The 19,348-nt window shown below is 43.1% G+C and overlaps 1 long non-coding RNA gene across 1 annotated transcript; it reads left to right on the top strand.

Annotated features, from left to right (window-relative positions):
• The first annotated feature begins 483 nt into the window (after positions 1-483).
• Positions 484-4,486, top strand: LOC124152311. The gene is made up of 4 exons (XR_006863504.2): positions 484-649; positions 3,221-3,337; positions 3,840-4,063; positions 4,302-4,486. It is a non-coding gene; the product is annotated as an uncharacterized LOC124152311 (long non-coding RNA).
• Positions 4,487-19,348: the final 14,862 nt, after the last annotated feature.

Here is a 19,348-nt window from a genome sequence, read left to right as displayed (position 1 = left end):
TTTTCTCTTGTTTGTAAACAAACGCGCTTTTTCAGAAATCAGTATAGAACGGACTAATGCAAGTATTTGGGGGCGCTTTACATACTGTTTTGCATAAATATATAGATATGCTACTACAACTGCGACAGTGAGTTGCATGACAATATATATTTATGCATCAAAGTGACCGTGTCGCTAGCTCTCCGTTGGGCTTCGATGACAGCACGTGGAGCCGTACAACCAATGTAAACATAGGATAACTACGCAAAAACAAGTAGATTTTTACGTATTTGCATACTTTCTCAATAAAAATTAGCCATTCTTTGACATTTGTTTATGAAAATGTGTAGACTTGTCAAACATGAAACGGATGAAAAGCATATGCAATATGTTGAATGGACTGTGAAAGATGTGACGAATCGTCACATGGCGCTGGCCTGTGGCAGAGGTACTATGCTAGCTGGCTGCCGGCCGCATGGAACTCTGGGTAGGAGAGTGCACTCTAATCTGATTCGAGAAGCTGTTTTCGAGTCTGCCTGCACACTCAGGCGCAGTGGTAACTTAGCAAGTAACTCTGGGTAGGAGAGTGGTGTGCCTGGTCATTACATTGTCATTACGTTACAAACATCAGTCAGATGTCCCACACGGGGACTAAATGAAACAAAGTAAGGTATGTATGGAGACATATTATTGTTGTTGTTTTTGTTGTTTTTTTACAGACGCCATGTTGAGCCACCTCGATCAACACAGTAAACTGTTACATTCGCCCTGATTCGGGAAAGGGTCTCAGGCTGCTGAGGTCTACAAGCACAGATTTTAATACGATATAGAAACTTATCCCCCAGCGTCCTCGCTAAACTGCTTCGCAAATCTCAATCTCTCGTCCAATTCGCAGATAACCCTACTGTGTTTTGAAATTTGATGTTGTCCCACTGTAGAGTAGATACCGAGCGCGTTAGCGTATTAGAGACCCAACGTGCAAGTGAGGAAATATCGATACGTTTCTGCATAGATATTTCTTTTCAACATACACAATGTAATGAAGTTTGTTTTTATAGTGGCAATTTAGACGTTACGTGCTCTATTTTGGTAATCGTCATAACTGAAATCTAAATCCTGCAGAATTTGAAGCAATCGACCAGTAGCTTTAATTATTTGTTAATGTTCAACTGCCACACAGATGACTTTTTACGGGGAAGAACGGCTGACACAACGTCAACTTCTCCTTCCCACTCTTGAAGAGCCAGAATCCTTTTCGTATTGTACAAGAATGCCAGAACAACAGAGAGATTTACTCTGTAGGTACAAGTATATTGCAGGAATTCCCAGCTAAAGTCTGAAAAAGCACATCATGACCCTCCAATCCTCACACGTTGTATCCTGGGACAAGCATGTGGTACTGGGGATTACATCTGCCCCGACATTTCCACGGAGTCTTTCATAAAGAAACTCACTGTGTATTGATGTAACATGTTCGGTGTGTTGAGGGGTATTGCTGTGTTAGCTTCAGTTTCAGTTTCAGCTTTTATTTCTCTGAAAAACCACCAACGGTGCCCAGGAAGTTCCCAAGAGTGATTCAGAAAGAGATTTAGTGTATTGGGAATATACCCATGTAGCATCTGTACCAGTGTGTTTTAGGGACATTGCTATGTTGTGGTGGTTGTGGTGGATAAAAGAATTGATCTTCAGCAACCCATTCTTGTCGTAAAAGGCGACAAACGGGATCGAGTGGTGAAGGTCGCTGACTTGGTTGATGCTTCAAAAATGGCACAAACGCACATGAATAATCTTTCACTGGGCATATTAAGAACATACCATCCAGTTGCACCTGGCACCTTTGATTGGTGAAAGGTAGACCATGTAGGCCTTTGTTTAATGAAGAAAGCATATATAATTTTGTGTGTTATTGGATAATTATTTATTTACGACAGAAATAGTGAAATTATCAGGGCAAACCGGTTTTCTAAGTTGAGTTGTGTCCCTTAAGAGTTGCGTCCATGAAAACCTAAAAATTAAGTACTAATCCCAAATTCGCCCTTCTCATGTTTGTTGCTTTGTCCGCCAAGTCTTGGGTTTCATCACAGTTGTAAATGTACACTACGTCTAAGACCTGCACATCCTTCTACATCAAACTGACATGTTGCGATGTAATTGTTCACTCACTCATTTGATAGGTCAAATGTTGATGAAGTGTTTTCATAGTCAATACAAAAATACATCTGATTAGGTTTGAATCATATTGCAAGGTATTAATATAGTTTAAGTATTCCTTGCGCAAAGAATGCGATATCAGAGTGATTAACGATGATGGGATTGTGTCCCAAACTGAAATATCAAAGGAACAATAGAACCCTTCTATTTAAGTGCAGGACTTAATATTCGCTCACATAAACGACACATCCAGCACATAGTCTTGCGTGCAGCTGGAGAGCGGAACATAATGAATACATTTTTTCTTTAATATAGAAATCTTGAACATGTTTTGTGTATGGATATTGATTTAAATACGAAACGGAATTGTAATGTTATTAAAAAAAAACACTAAAATAATTATATTTCTTTAATAAGTCCTTATTGTTTTATTTATGTGACGAGTGAGTGAACATCGCAATATGTCAGCTTGATGTGGGTGGAAATCCCGAGGTGATGAAGGCCTTAGACGTTGAGTGTTAAAATACACCTCTGGTGAAGCCCACTAACATTCTTACGGCACAGGGGCCTGAAACCTATGATCGTTGGTTCGAATGCCGGTTAGCCCTGATTATGTTTCTAGGTTTGTCAGCGTCATACCCGTGCTCGTTGGGTGTTTTTTCATCAAAGTGTTAAACGTCTGAGACCTGCATGATTTCGGTCTTTCCTCCCACAGTGAGCTGGCAAGCCGTGACATAACTGGAATATTGTTCAAAGCGGCGGGAAACCCAACTCACTCACTCTCTCTTACGGGACAATCCGTTGCCCCAAGTAGTGACATATAGAAATACTGATATTAAACGAGGAAGAGATAAGGGGAAACCGCAAGAAGATTAATGATTATGGGTCGCTATATGGCCTGAAATAATGCCGATGCGACTTTAAATTTTAACTCACTCACTTAATGATGATGATTGGGAAAATAAACACAATCAAAGAAAAACACACACGGAGTCTTCCTTGTTCCACTGTCAAGCTGGATAATGTATCCTTTAGGCACAACCATAGCTGTTCGTGATTCAAAACTAAATCAGTCATGACTCTCACACAGCATCGTGTTTCCCGCCAAAACATGGCCCAGCGGACGACAGCGTCAACCAGTTGAGTCGCTGATTAATCCCAACTATCACGGCCAGAACACCATGGGACGACTGACGCCGGAACACTCGTGAGTTTTTTGTTTGATTTGGAGGATTATATTACAAATATATTTCTTTTGAAGTGTGATAATGTAGGCTGCATCACGTGTTGGTTGGCAATAAAACTATATAAGACCATCCTTACCTACACTTGACATTACAAACTTAGCGCCACTATTCATCAATCGACACTTTGCTCTCGAAGTCACTGAAAATGAAGACTGTCGCTTTCTTTGTGCTTCTTTTGTTGGGTATGTTTTACTAATGATTTCACTCCACAAAATAATCGTCTACATATTTTAATCCGCCAAATCTATACTCTAAAACAGGCTTAAAGCTCCACGTTAGGTGAAATTGGGTTGAACTCGTGTTGAAGGTTATTTTATATATTGTATTGTCTTGTGATACGCCAGGGGATGATACACCGACCTTCCGCTCTCTGGGTAAACGTTCTTTCCACTACACCACGGAGTGATTTCTGAAAGTGTGTTGCATAATTAGGTGGCTGTATTAATGTTGTTGTTTTTTCAGTTTCAATGATGATGTTTGATGGAACCATGGCTCACCGTTGTCGACGACACAGACGTCGGTCCAGCCATCATCATCACCATCATCATCATGGTCACCATCACCATGGCCACCATCACCACGGTCACCATCACCACGGTCACCATCACCATGGTCACCATCACCACGGTCACCATCACCATGGCCACCATCACGGACACCATGGACATCACCATCACGGAAAATAGGTAGATTCTCGAGTATTGTCATCACAAGCAATAACAAGTTGATACATATCTTATATTCATATATACATAAGTTGCGCACTTTGCATCCAGTGATCTAGGGTTCACACAGACAAAAACGATTGGGGGGATTTTAGTTTTAAGCTAGCATTCAAAATTGCACTTACGTTTCAGTTGAAAATTACACATGTTTATATATATTCCTGGTGTCTCCATGTTCATCTACTGTTTGTGTTTACAGATAGCAGAAAGTATGCCGGCAAGTACAGAGTACCTTCATTATCTTGCACAGAGGGAGTGGAGGGCACATCTATTGACACCTCACCAACAGTGTTTCAGCCTGGCTATACTGTAAACCCTGCATACCTCTACTTGAAAAGAGAGATTCAATGTAAACCTGCACAATAAATCTAAATTATCGTAAAATATGTTTGTTGTTGCTGTCGTTCAAAACACACACGCACGCACGTACGTACATCCTCAAAGGTAGGCATGGTCAAATCGCCTTCCGTTGGAAAGTGACCGCCTCCGTGTTCTCGTGGTAGAGCGTCCGCCCGGAGAGCGGAAGGTTCGGGGTTCGATCCCCGGCCGCGTCATACCAAAAGACGTTAATAGATGGTACTTGTTGTTACCCTGTCTGGCGCTCGGCATTAAGGGGCTAAAGCAAGGACTGGTCGGCTCGGAGTCAGTATACTGTGTCTGAGTGGGGTATTCATGTTATACTGCGGCATGGTATCTCAGTGAGCTAGCACTATAAATCGGCATCAGTCCGGACTAGTACAAGCAGCCACACAAACACACACACGTACATGCACTTCGCTATATAAGTACAATAATCTTGGACGCGACGTTAAACCCCATTTCACCTCCCTTGGAAAGTGCATTATCGCCAGAGAAGGATCGTGTTTCCGCGGAGAAATAGACCATGGCGATTTGTACCAATCTGAGAGCATTCTATATTGGCATTTCAAAATATTTATATGTACAATAATTACAGGTTTCAATATGCGGAGTTGTGTCTTACTCACTCACTCACTGCCATGTTTCTTCTTTGTCCGTGTACCCAATACCCGGATGGTAACATATTTAACATTCATAAGCTCAAGACGGCTCGTTCGGTCCCAAATTTAATCTTTTAACGCCATTAATACTATACACATCTTTCTAATGCAAACACCATAATGTAGCTTTAAATCAAATAAATAGAATAGAATTAATAAACCTGGTGGTGTCCGCTACAGCGAGTTTCTTGGAATCTCTTCAAATCCGAGCTTTATTACACGGACACCTAGAACAACAGGTTTTAACCCTGGTATGCGCACTAACAATCTGTCCTCTAAAATCTGGTTTCCCTCTCCAAGATCGACACTCTATCTCTCCTCCTCCTCCTCAGGCAAAACAACTTCTGTTTCAGCGCGTCCCGGAAGTCCCGCCAAGCCAGACTGAACACCACCACGTTCAGACAAGCGTTCAGATAGGATACGTGTTCCGCCAGGGCGAACGTCGGTGAACGGGGAACATCCTCGTGAAACAAGGGAACAAATCCTCCAGGGTTGGTAAACAGTAGAATATTCAGCGGTAAATGCGTCAGTGTGAATAACACCAGCTTTCCAACAGTCGCTGAGTTTGTCCCCGGAGATGGCTTCCGTGTGTGATTCGGATAATTCTTGATGTTTGAATAGATCAGACCGGCTATAAAACACATCGCGGTGACTGAAGGGATGATGTAATAAAATACACCTTGGAACACAAGCCAGTCCGATTTGAAAAATGGATGATCTGGCGAAGGTAGACATTCTGCAATTCTGTCAGTTTTGTTGGATTCAATGGAATCAAAGACGAACACGATCGGAAAATTTAGAGCAAGAACCAGCACCCCACAAAGGAGAAGAGTAAACTTGGCTGATATTTCATTAACTATTTTCACCGACACTGATTGATGGTGGGCATACAGGTATCTGTCAACAGACAGGATGATCAACAAACACGCTCCGAAATCATTAACTGTGAAGTGAACAAACAGATACACGCTGCAATCTATCTCCGTCACAATGTTCACGTTGACGGCGTGACGTAGCAAGTCACGTGATGAGGATAGCAGTAACGAAGCCGTGTCGGACACCGCTAGACAGGAGAAGTACAATTGAACCATTGTTCCGGGTTCGGTGAAATATATCCCCGGGTAGAGCAACAGTAGTGACGTCATGTTGCCAAAAACTCCAAACAGCATGAAAAGTGGCGTAAGACAAAGGGACACAACTCTTACTATTCCGTACATAATGGCGAAGGGTTGAACACATTTCTTGTTTTTCACGAACCGCCTGCCCGGGAATTTTATTTTTATTTTCAAACGATTGTTTGAATTCAAATTTCGTCTTTGCACTGGATTCAGACTCTTTGCACATTCCATGTATCAAGAAATGTTTTGTAACTTGCGAAAATCAAGAAACGTCGGATGTGAAAATTTAAGACATCTCTGCACAATTGTAAAACCATGTTGCGTTTTATAGTCTACAACGATGCTTGTTCACATAACCAAGGTATTTTTTCTGACTTTTTCGGGATTGGCCCCAAACACGGGGTTTTGTATCTTGTTGGTCGAAGACTATCCTGCTCCGTTCAGTGCAGGTTTAGAAAGATTCCAGTGAAGTTTTCCACGGTGAACAATCAAGGATATGTTTATGGGTCCATGAAAACTTTCTTAAACAGATAAGATGAGAGTAGAAATCCGGTGTGAGTCCATATTGTTATTACTGATTCGAGACGTGTTAACCTTTGTGAATTCCGATAGACGTCAAACACTTCTCTTCACCAGCGATATAATAGTCCTGCCATTCTCGCTCATCAGACACCAGAGTAGCCTTGTGGAGAAAGGGTTGACACGTCTGGATGGAGACCAGATTTCGATTTCCAACAAGTGTAAATTTATTAATCCAATTCTTGGTGCCCCCGTTATATGGCAGAAACATTGGCTCGTCTCACGACGTGACTTATCTTTCCGAAGGGTTTCTGAGGAATTCCGAAAAGTCAATGAATCACAAAACAAATTCTGTCCATGGAAATGTCACGAAAATCACCAAAACAAGCCATGTACATGACTGTAAAGGGTTTCAGAAAAATAGGTGAATTCGGTTTGTCCCCAACCGCACCTGGTCTGGTCTCCCAGATGCGCTGTTCAATGTTGTTATAATGCAGCGATATGTGTGTGCCCACTCATGTGTTGCACGACAACAGTTTGCAAACATCGTTTATCAAATTAATGACTACAACCCTCTCCCAATATCAATACCGCTTGCAAATGCTTCACTTTCATGCAAGTGTGTAATTTATCATGGCCATACGACCATAACAATGCGGTAATATGTAATACGTGTCTTGCCATTTTTGGTATTTTAGGTTGTTGGTTCCGACAGGGTCAGTGTGATTGTAATTCTAATGTAATGCATTTGGAACGCGTACCAGACATGGAGATTATTAGACGAGTGCGTTTCCATATCGTACATGTATTATTACGAATAGAAATTGTATTATGCAAACCTTTGCTCTGTGACACCACCAATACCACGTGACACCACCCGTGCCATGTGAACCTGTTTCGTGACACCACCCGTCCCAAAAACACCACCCATGTCCTGTAACACCTCCCATCCCTGTAGCACCTCCCATGTCCTGTAACACCTCCTATCCCTGTAACACCTCCCATCCCTGTAACACCCCCCCCCCCCCCCATGTCCTGTAAAACCTCCCATCCCTGTAACACCCCCCCCCCCCCCCCCCCCCCCATGTCATGTAACATCTCCCATCCCTGTAACACCTCCCATGTCCTGTAACACAACCCATGTTTTGTAACACGTCCAAGGTTCTGTAACACCACCCATCCCTGTAACACCTACCATCCCTGTAACCTTTCCATGTCTCGTAACACCACCCATCCCTGTAGCACCACCCATGTCCTGTAACACAACCCATCCCTGTAACACCACCCATGTCCTGTAACACCTACCATCCCTGTAATACTTTCCATGTCTCGTAACACCACCCATCCCTGTAGCACCTCCCATGTCCTGTAACACCTCCTATCCCTGTAACACCTCCCATCCCTGTAACACCAGCCATGTTCCGTAACACCTCCCATCCCTGTAACACCTCCCATCCCTGTTACACCTACCATGTCCTGTAACACATCCCATCCCTGTAACACCACCCATGTCCTGTAACACCTCCTATCCCTGTAACACCTCCCATGTTCTGTAACACCTCCCATCCCTGTTACACCTACCATCCCTGTAATACTTTCCATGTCTCGTAACACCTCCCATCCCTGTAACACCTCCCATGTCCTGTAACACCTCCCATCCCTGTAACACCTACCATCCCTGTAATACTTTCCATGTCTCGTAACTGCACCCATCCCTGTAACACCACCCATGTCCTGTAACACCTCCCATACCTGTAACACCACCCATGTCCTGTAACACCTCCCATACCTGTAACACCTCCCATGTTCTGTAACACCTCCCATGTCCTGTAACACCTCCCATCCCTGTAACACCTACCATCCCTGTAATACTTTCCATGTCTCGTAACTGCACCCATCCCTGTAACACCACCCATGTCCTGTAACACCTCCCATACCTGTAACACCACCCATGTCCTGTAACACCTCCCATACCTGTAACACCTCCCATGTTCTGTAACACCACCCATGTCCTGTAACACCTCCCATCCCTGTAACACCTCCCATGTTCTGTAACACCTCCCATCCCTGTTACACCTACCATCCCTGTAATACTTTCCATGTCTCGTAACACCTCCCATACCTGTAACACCTCCCATGTTCTGTAACATCTCCCATGTTCTGTAACACCTCCTATCCCTGTAACACCTCCCATGTCCTGTAACACCTCCCATCCCTGTAACACCTACCAACCCTGTAATACTTTCCATGTCTCGTAACTGCACCCATCCCTGTAACACCACCCATGTCCTGTAACACCTCCCATACCTGTAACACCACCCATGTCCTGTAACACCTCCCATACCTGTAACACCTCCCATGTTCTGTAACATCTCCCATGTCCTGTTACACCTCCCATCCCTGTAACACCTCCCATCCCTGTAACACCTCCCATGTTCTGTAACACCTCCCATCCCTGTAACACCTCCCATGTTCTGTAACACCTCCCATCCCTGTAACACCTCCCATGTTCTGTAACACCTCCCATCCCTGTAACACCTCCCATCCCTGTAACACCTCCCATGTTCTGTAACACCTCCCATCCCTGTAACACCTCCCATCCCTGTTACACCACCCATGTCCTGTAACACCTCCCATGCCTGTAACACCTCCCATGTTCTGTAACATCTCCCATGTTCTGTAACACCTCCCATCCCTGTAACACCTCCCATCCCTGTAACACCACCCATGTCCTGTAACACCTCCCATACCTGTAACACCTCCCATGTTCTGTAACATCTCCCATGTCCTGTAACACCTCCCATCCCTGTAACACCTACCATCCCTGTAATACTTTCCATGTCTCGTAACTGCACCCATCCCTGTAACACCACCCATGTCCTGTAACACCTCCCATACCTGTGACACCTCCCATCCCTGTAACACCTCCCATGTCACGTAACACCTCCCATCCCTGTAACACCTCCCATCCCTGTAACACCTCCCATGTCACGTAACACCTCCCATCCCTGTAACACCTCCCATGTCCTGTAACACAACCCATCCTTGTGACACCAGCCATGTTTTGTAACACCTCCCAGGTTCTGTAACACCACCCATCCCTGTAACACCACCCATGTCCTGTAACACCACCCATCCCTGTAATACTTTCCATGTCTCGTAACACCACCCATCCCTGTAACACCACACATGTCCTGTAACACCACCCATGTCCTGTAACACCTCCCATCCCTGTAACACCTCCCATGTCCTGTAACACCTCCCATCCCTGTTACACCTACCATCCCTGTAATACTTTCCATGTCCTGTAACACCACCCATCCCTGTAACATCACCCATGTCCTGTAACACCTCCCATCCCTGTAACACCTCCCATGTTATGTAACATCTCCCATGTTCTGTAACACCTCCCATCCCTGTAACACCTCCCATCCCTGTAACACCTCCCATCCCTGTAATACTTTCCATGTCTCGTAACACCTCCCATCCCTGTAACACCTCCCATGTCCTGTAACACCTCCCATCCCTGTAACACCTACCATCCCTGTAATGTCTCGTAACACGACCCATCCCTGTAACACCACACATGTCCTGTAACACCTCCCATCCCTGTAACACCAACCATCCCTGTAGCACCTCCCATTTTCTTTTACACCTCCCTTCCCTGTAACACCTCCCATCCCTGTAACACCTCCCATGTCCTGTAACACCACCCATGTTCTGTAACACCTCCCATCCCTGTAACACCTCCCATCCCTGTAACACCTCTAATGTCCTGTAACACCGCCCATCCCTGTAACACCACCCATGTCCTGTAACACCTCCCATCCCTGTAACACCTCCCATGTTCTGTAACACCTCCCATCCCTGTAGCACCTCCCATGTTCTGTAACACCTCCCATCCCTGTAACACTTCCCATCCCTGTAACACCACCCATGTCCTGTAACACCTCCCATCCCTGTAACACCTCCCATGTCCTGTAACACCTCCCATCCCTTTAACACCTCCTATCCCTGTAACACCTCCTATGTTCTGTAACATCTCCCATCCCTGTAACACCACCCAGGTTCTGTAACACCACCCATCCCTGTAATACTTTCCATGTCCTGTAACACCTCCCATCCCTGTAACACCTCCCATATTCTGTAACACCTCCCATCCGTGTAACAGCTCCCATGTTCTGTAACACCTCCTATCCCTGTAACACCTCCCATCCCTGTAACACCAGCCATGTTCCGTAACACCTCCCATCCCTGTAACACCAGCCATGTTCCGTAACACCTCCCATCCCTGTAACACCAGCCATGTTCTGTAACACCTCCTATCCCTGTAACACCTCCCATACCTGTAACACCAGCCATGTTCCGTAACACCTCCCATCCCTGTAACACCTCCCATCCCTGTAACACCTCCCATGTTCTGTAACACCTCCCATCCCTGTAGCACCTCCCATGTTCTGTAACACCTCCCATCCCTGTAACACTTCCCATCCCTGTAACACCACCCATGTCCTGTAACACCTCCCATCCCTGTAACACCTCCCATGTCCTGTAACACCTCCCATCCCTTTAACACCTCCTATCCCTGTAACACCTCCTATGTTCTGTAACATCTCCCATCCCTGTAACACCACCCAGGTTCTGTAACACCACCCATCCCTGTAATACTTTCCATGTCCTGTAACACCTCCCATCCCTGTAACACCTCCCATATTCTGTAACACCTCCCATCCGTGTAACAGCTCCCATGTTCTGTAACACCTCCTATCCCTGTAACACCTCCCATCCCTGTAACACCAGCCATGTTCCGTAACACCTCCCATCCCTGTAACACCAGCCATGTTCCGTAACACCTCCCATCCCTGTAACACCAGCCATGTTCTGTAACACCTCCTATCCCTGTAACACCTCCCATACCTGTAACACCAGCCATGTTCCGTAACACCTCCCATCCCTGTAACACAAGCCATGTTCTGTAACATCTCCCATGTTCTGTAACACCTCCCATCCCTGTAACACCAGCCATGTTCTGTAACACCTCCTATCCCTGTAACACCTCCAATCCCTGTAACACCAGCCATGTTCCGTAACACCTCCCATGTTCTGTAACACCTCCCATCCCTGTAACACCTCCCATGTTCTGTAACATTTCCCATCCCTGTAACACCACCCAGGTTCTGTAACACCACCCATCCCTGTAACACCTCCCATCCCTGTAACACCGCCCATGTTCCGTAACACCTCCCATCCCTGTAACACCGCCCATGTTCCGTAACACCTCCCATCCCTGTAACACCGCCCATGTTCCGTAACACCTCCCATCCCTGTTACACCTACCATCCCTGTAATACTTTCTATGTCTCGTAACACCACCCATCCCTGTAACACCACCCATGTTCCGTAACACCTCCCATCCCTGTAACACCAGCCATGTTCCGTAACACCTCCCATCCCTGTAACACCAGCCATGTTCCGTAACACCTCCAATCCCTGTAACACCAGCCATGTTCCGTAACACTTCCCATCCCTGTAACACCAGCCATGTTCCGTAACACCTCCAATCCCTGTAACACCTCCCATCCCTGTAACACCTCCCATCCCTGTAACACCGCCCATCCCTGTAACACCAGCCATGTTCCGTAACACCTCCAATCCCTGTAACACCAGCCATGTTCCGTAACACCTCCCATCCCTGTAACACCTCCCATCCCTGTAACACCAGCCATGTTCCGTAACACCTCCCATCCCTGTAACACCAGCCATGTTCCGTAACACCTCCAATCCCTGTAATACCAGCCATGTTCCGTAACACCTCCCATCCCTGTAACACCAGCCATGTTCCGTAACACCTCCAATCCCTGTAACACCGCCCATGTTCCGTAACACCTCCAATCCCTGTAACACCAGCCATGTTCCGTAACACCTCCAATCCCTGTAACACCTCCCATCCCTGTAACACCTCCCATCCCTGTAACACCGCCCATCCCTGTAACACCAGCCATGTTCCGTAACAACTTCCATCCCTGTAACACCTCCCATCCCTGTAACACCTCCCATGTTCTGTAACACCTCCCATCCCTGTAACACCTCCCATCCCTGTAACACCAGCCATGTTCCGTAACACCTCCCATCCCTGTAACACCGCCCATGTTCCGTAACACCTCCCATCCCTGTATGTCGTGTGTCCATTGGTTATCACTCTGCAGATTGAAGTTCAAACCTTGTTGAAACATGAAATAAAGTTTCTTTAATTCTACTACTCATGTTTGGTATGGTGTAACAACATAAATCTGAAATTGACTTGTAAACAACAAAACAAGCTAACCTGGCTGGTTTTGCTGTTGAAAACTTATTTCACACACTGGACATCAGGGCGAATCTGGGCTTGGAACCCACGACCAACAGAACCTGTCACGTAGAATGGCGACATCAGAGACTACTGGGTTTATATCATTGTCTGGCTCAATAGTCAGTTGTGTCTTTGGAAGACATATATGAGCTTTAAATACCCCTAAGGATCCTGCCACAACTACAATAACATTCATCAAAACGGTCTCTTCCACAACGAGGTCGATCGCGATGCCACCTCTCGATCAAGTTGGTTGAAGTAAAGTAAAATCCTTGTTATTAACATTTTGGTCAAATAAATATTTGTATTGGATATGGTATAATATATATATCCATGTAAACACTATGTCAGAGATAGGTGATTGTGAGAAGTTCAATTGTTATTGATCATTGCCTGCGAAATACATTTCAATTTGTCATCGCAGACACTTGTTCTGACCTTTATTTCTCATGAACAAAATGGTATTGGCAATGGATCAGTAATACTGTTAATTGATCTGTCTGGCTGACCATGCCTCGCTTTCTCGAATGTCTGGATATCAGATATCTCTAAGTTACAACACGGTACCGCTTGGTTCGAAATACCGGTGTCCTACTGTTTTCAGTATTTCTGTTTCATTTAATGTGGTCTCTTCGTAGAATGTGATTATAAAAATATATTAGTTTCGTTGCGAGTGTTCTGCAGTTTAATGGGTACTATTAAAACGAACAGAGAACACTAGCCGCCGATATCGCAAGCAAATGCATTGAACACTCAGTTTTCGTTTTTTCAACATTATGATTCTATCTGTTTCCAAGGCTGCAGAAACAAGGGTCCATTGGACCCTCTACCACACCCGAGGAGTCGATCTACGCTCATAAAACGCCACCTCTAGCATTGTTAATCTAGTATGGAGCTGGAGAGCGAGACCAAAGTGGGAGAACTTTCTAAATATATACGGTATGTCGTAATTTACTTGCATATGCTGTATAATTTAAATACATAATATAAACAGAATTGTTTTAAACAATCTATTGAATCACTTAAATTTGTATAATCATATTCTCCCCAGTATTATTGTTGTTTTTATGTGGTTATTATTTCCAATTTATACAATAAAAGCCATTTAGATGTTGTTTAAAAAACTGCATAAACCGTTACAAGTTTTGTGGGGAAATGTTAACTCATAAAATGTGCATTTTGCCTGAAGGACTACATCAGCAAAACATACATCGCTCACAATATGATAATGGCAATATGTTAAATTGTCTCTTGAAAATAGGGACCAGGGTAATGATGGCCCTTGTAATTTGCGATATTAGAGCATTTATGAAAGTGAAACTGACAATAATACAGGGGACACAACTCTGTATAGAGCCATGGCATGTGAAGTTTTGTAAAATGACCATAGTTGGTTATAAATCCGTGCAGGTGTGAAGGGCACTTCCTTGGGCATGAAGAGGAGGCTTCATGTCAGGCTCGGTGACCTGGTCGTAGCCCGACTCGACGGCGTGGAGAGTTGTTCATTAAATCAATCACTGGATTGTTTGGTCCAGGACCCCGTCATATAGCTGGAATGTGTGACAATTAACAAACAAATTTAAACGTGTCAGACACATAAATGCAAAGCAAAGATCACATGATCAAAAATGTAACAATGCATCTAAAAATTGTTTCCTTTCAATTATATAATTTTTTTTTTACGAGTTTAACCATGTGGTTGACATAATGAGCATGAGTAACAATACCAGCGACCCGTGAAGATCCGGGTTAGAATTGGTCTTCAACTCATGCTTGTCGTAAGAGGCGACTACCGGGATCGGGTGGTCAGGCTCGCTGACTTGGTTGATGCATGTCATCGTGTCCCAATTGCTCATTATATCATTCACTGGATTGTCTGGTCTAGACTCGATTATTTACAGACCGCCGTCATAAAGCGTGTGCCGTAAAACAACAACCAACCAAACAAAACCAACACCAGCCTAAACTCCCACCCCACCCACCCTACACCAACCCCCAGACAAAATTGATATGATATATCTGTACAAATATTGTTGCGGTCAATGATATAGCGTTCGGTCTAACTACAATAGCCACGTGTCATAATGGAGAAATGAGGAGAATCAGTTGATTTTACTTCTGGAATGAACAGTTTAGTGTAGATTGGTCCGTGGTGTGATGTCTCCAACTTACTCCATGTTATGGTATATACTAGTATATAATTTATGTGTAATTTTGCCCAATGACCTATATTTTGTTCGGAATGGCCAGTGAATTCCTGGCTCAGAACCAACTGAAACAACAAAAGCGTGACGTCATCATTATGGTTCAATGTATGATACACACCACCACCCACCCACACCTCTTTACTGTAACGACAAACATGGACACGTCCATTTATTACCGAGGACTCCACATGCAGTTTAATTTACTTTTTGTAACAGAAGATAAATCATAAACTGTCAACAAAAGCACTAGAAGCATTGTCTACTCCTCAGTGTGAATGTCATATACCTGATGTTTCATCGGTATCACTTTTGAAAACAACGTCGGTGTGGGTAGTTTATGCACATGTATTACAAATGTATATACCTGCCTTGTGTCACTCCGACTGCAAAAAAAAAACGTATAACAAAATACAACGAACACCTGGTGCAAATTGATCACGCTTTGGCGTACACCTTGCCACTGAATCGTTCCGGGGATATAGCTGCAACGCCGCTGTAAATATTTGCATATATTGTATATTGGACGCGTGAAATCAACCACGACTAATGACACAGCCCACGTGTTGCAAGACAGTTGGTGTAGGTTACGGTAATTATGAATGTTTACATATTACTGCTTTCTATATTTGCTTGACATTAACAGGATATGGCTGGCGATAGTTATGCACGTTAAATGTGAGTTGGTCCGCGTGATAGTATTCATGAAACTGCATAATTGTTCATATCAGCGTGAGACACATAATAGTGTCAGGTGTGTTTGTGTTGTTTAGACACAGGTTATTGACGGCTTTGTTGACGTGTTGGTAGTCTGTCTTACAGACCCTGATACATTTATATCAACTACAGCCCATGCAAGTCTATAATGTTTGGCAAGTCTAGATTACTGCAGTATGAAAATGAAGAGAATCACTGGGCTCCCTTTTTATTAGATTTTTATTAAGATAACTGAACAACCGTTTTTTTCTGTACGATATGTTCATTTCAGAGACTATATGTTAGTCTAACGTGTTGGTTGCATATGGAAGAGACCTCAGACCCAAGAGAATAAATTAAACACTGAATCCAACTCAAGTCGAGAATGATTTGGCAGGTCTAGATTGACCCACTTCCTGAAATTAAGAATTTAACTGGGCTCCATTTGGATTTTATTTTTTATTTGTAGAGATGTGTTTTTAAATAAGATAACTTTATTTCTCGGACTATATGGTAGTTGAGGACACCAGTGTGCTCGCGTTCGATTTAAAAATTCTGAACGCCCCTGGTGGACGCCGTTGACCAAAGAATGGCCAACTGAACCCTTGAGTCCCGTCCAACAAAGGGACCTGAGCGCTACGATTGCCGTACGTCTATGTTAAAGTATGGGAGTGTCGATCGTCTTATCGCTAGGATCGCTTAATGGAACGCGGCCCTGGGGTGCGGGACTCTTGTTAGCAGCCTCTATGTGACGTCATCATTAAAGCTTATTAGTGTCTTTGATTTAATCGTGAATAAACGCATTATAATGAATAAAAAGTATAATGAACTAGCCATTTGTAGTATATATGCATTCAGATATGTGTCTTTACTTTGATTGTTGATGGTAATACATTAGAATCAATAATGAAACTGATGATGAAGGGTCATCTCGAATTGGTATTCTACGGAATATTTTGAACTGCCTTGTTGTACATCCATTATGAAAGGATGCATTGTGGCAAAGGTACAGTGGCAGCTTTGTCCGGCATTAAAACACTTGCTAACCACTCGTGACTTTGTTTTATCATACACTCCCCAAAAGATTTGGAAAAAAACCACACGATTCCTTCAAATTACTATAGTTAATCTGTCATGCCCGATTAAAATAGTCTTATGATAGTATTTCTTTGTGTCATTTAAGTGTTCTATTTTAGGTTCTGCAAACTTATCCTTGGTTGACATTGACTGGTTGAATCTTGTCAACCCTGGCTGCCAGACATGTGGTAGCTTCAGTTGACTCCGTTCACTCCCAACGGAGTTGTGGGATGCGGGGTAGAATAGGTCCTCAGCAACCCATGCTTGCTGTAAAAGGCGACTACGATTGTCCAAAGAGGCGTATAACGGGATCGGGTGGTCAGGCGCGCTGACTTGGTTGATGCATGTTATCGTAACCCAATTGCGTGGATCGATACTCATGATGTCAATCACTGAATTGTCTAGTCCAGACTCGATTATTTACAGACCGCCGCCATACAGTTGGAATAGTGCTGAGTGCGTCGTTACACAGCTAACACCAAACGCACGTGGTGTTGATTGTAAAGGGAGATAACTCTATTAGCCTTAGGTGATAATGAATACAGTGAGAAAGGGATGCACTTGTTTTATTTGGTCCATGCTTAGATTGAGTTGTGCAGTGTTCGACTGACAATGTATGAATATGAAATCATTTTAATTTTCTTAGCAGGAATTAATTTTGGGATTGCGCTGGAACCTGGAAAACGACAAACAATATATTTTCACAGATATATTTTTTCAAAATACGGTTGAAGCCCTGCAAGGGTCACCAAAAGGAAGTTGAAATGTTGGTGTGTCTTTTTTACAAACAAACTGGATCAAATGATATGTTTGAAACGCCCGTCCCATTTACAGACATTTACAGCTACGGCCCTCTATTACAATATTCATTTTTAGACTGGGTGTCGAACGTAACGCAACCCGGGATTCATTTTGGAAATGAATACTGAACCAAAATGTTTGTATCTGAACAAAAATCTACAGTATTAATTAATGTACATAACTGATAAAAATTGAAATTCACAAATAAAAAGTACTGATGCATTTCTTTTATGTAGCGCATCAAATGAATTATAGGGATGCAAGTCTGATGACAATGTTGAACAAGTTATTAAAGCGATGCTGACCACTTTTTCACCGAATTTTAAGTTGTCATTTAAATTGAAAAATTAAAGCCGAGAAATTAAATGTTATAATTGATATTGGCGTCGTTAAGGCTACATTTATCAATTAATAACTTTACACACATAAAATACGACACTACCTGCGTTAGTAGTTACAGAACATGTTATCCTTATTATGTACACAAATGTTATTTTAAAATAAAAAATGTGTATTTTAAAATTATGAACATTTCTTTACTGGGAGTTTTACAATATGTGTTGTAAGAGTGTTTTGGTGTGTGGTTTTTTTTTAAATTACATACAAATCAATCCTTACGTTCTTTAAAATACATGATTTTGTCAACTTAGAGTGCAATGACTTTATTGGTTTATATCATATTTACATCATCAATGTATGTTTAATGGAGACTCAAGAAGTGATCAGGACATTATGGTTGCACAACTTATTATGACAGTCAGTACATAGTCGCTATACTGTGGTCTATGTTTAATATTACATATTCTGCTTGGTTTATCATTTTCTGTTTATATTTACGAAACCATATAGCCTAGTGGTTAAAACGTTCGCCTTTATATCTGTTTTATGTTGGTATTAAAAGTAATGTTCATTAGGAGGTGTGCATTAAGCTTGAAATAATTTTAGAGGGAATCAGACAAGAATACCATATGTCTCTCACAGTAGTTAGTTACTCATGTTTATGTCCCCCTGTTAAATTTGCATTGTGTTAATCTTACCTGTGCATGTAATCTTATCTGTAAAACAAACATTAAACATATACATTTTACGAGATTGTGTCCAAGTGTCAGTTCACTTGCATATGCTATCATGGCGGGGAATAGTAAGAGGAAAGCTATCAGTTTAGACACGAAACTTAGAATTATTAATGCTGTTGATGCTGGCATAAAAATAAAGAAAGACCAAAGCTGACGAACTTGCAGTGAAATTAGGCCATGAAGATTTCACGTGTAACACTGCAATTACGTGTATTGTGTTTTGTCTTATCCAAGATGGCGGACGTTTCCAAACGAAAACGTGTATAACGAACTACGGATATAACGAACTGATTTCTGTGGTCCCTTGTAGTTCGTTATATCCGTGTTTTACTGTATGCTCATGGCGTCAATCACTGGATTGTCCGGTTCAGACTTGATTATTTACAG

The sequence above is a fragment of the Haliotis rufescens genome, unplaced genomic scaffold (genome assembly GCF_023055435.1).
Source record: "Haliotis rufescens isolate VD_foot unplaced genomic scaffold, xgHalRufe1.0.p SCAF_13, whole genome shotgun sequence".
NCBI classification, from domain to species: domain Eukaryota; kingdom Metazoa; phylum Mollusca; class Gastropoda; order Lepetellida; family Haliotidae; genus Haliotis; species Haliotis rufescens.
The sequence above is the reverse complement of the archived record's forward strand: the minus strand, read 5'-3'. Positions and strand labels throughout refer to the sequence as shown.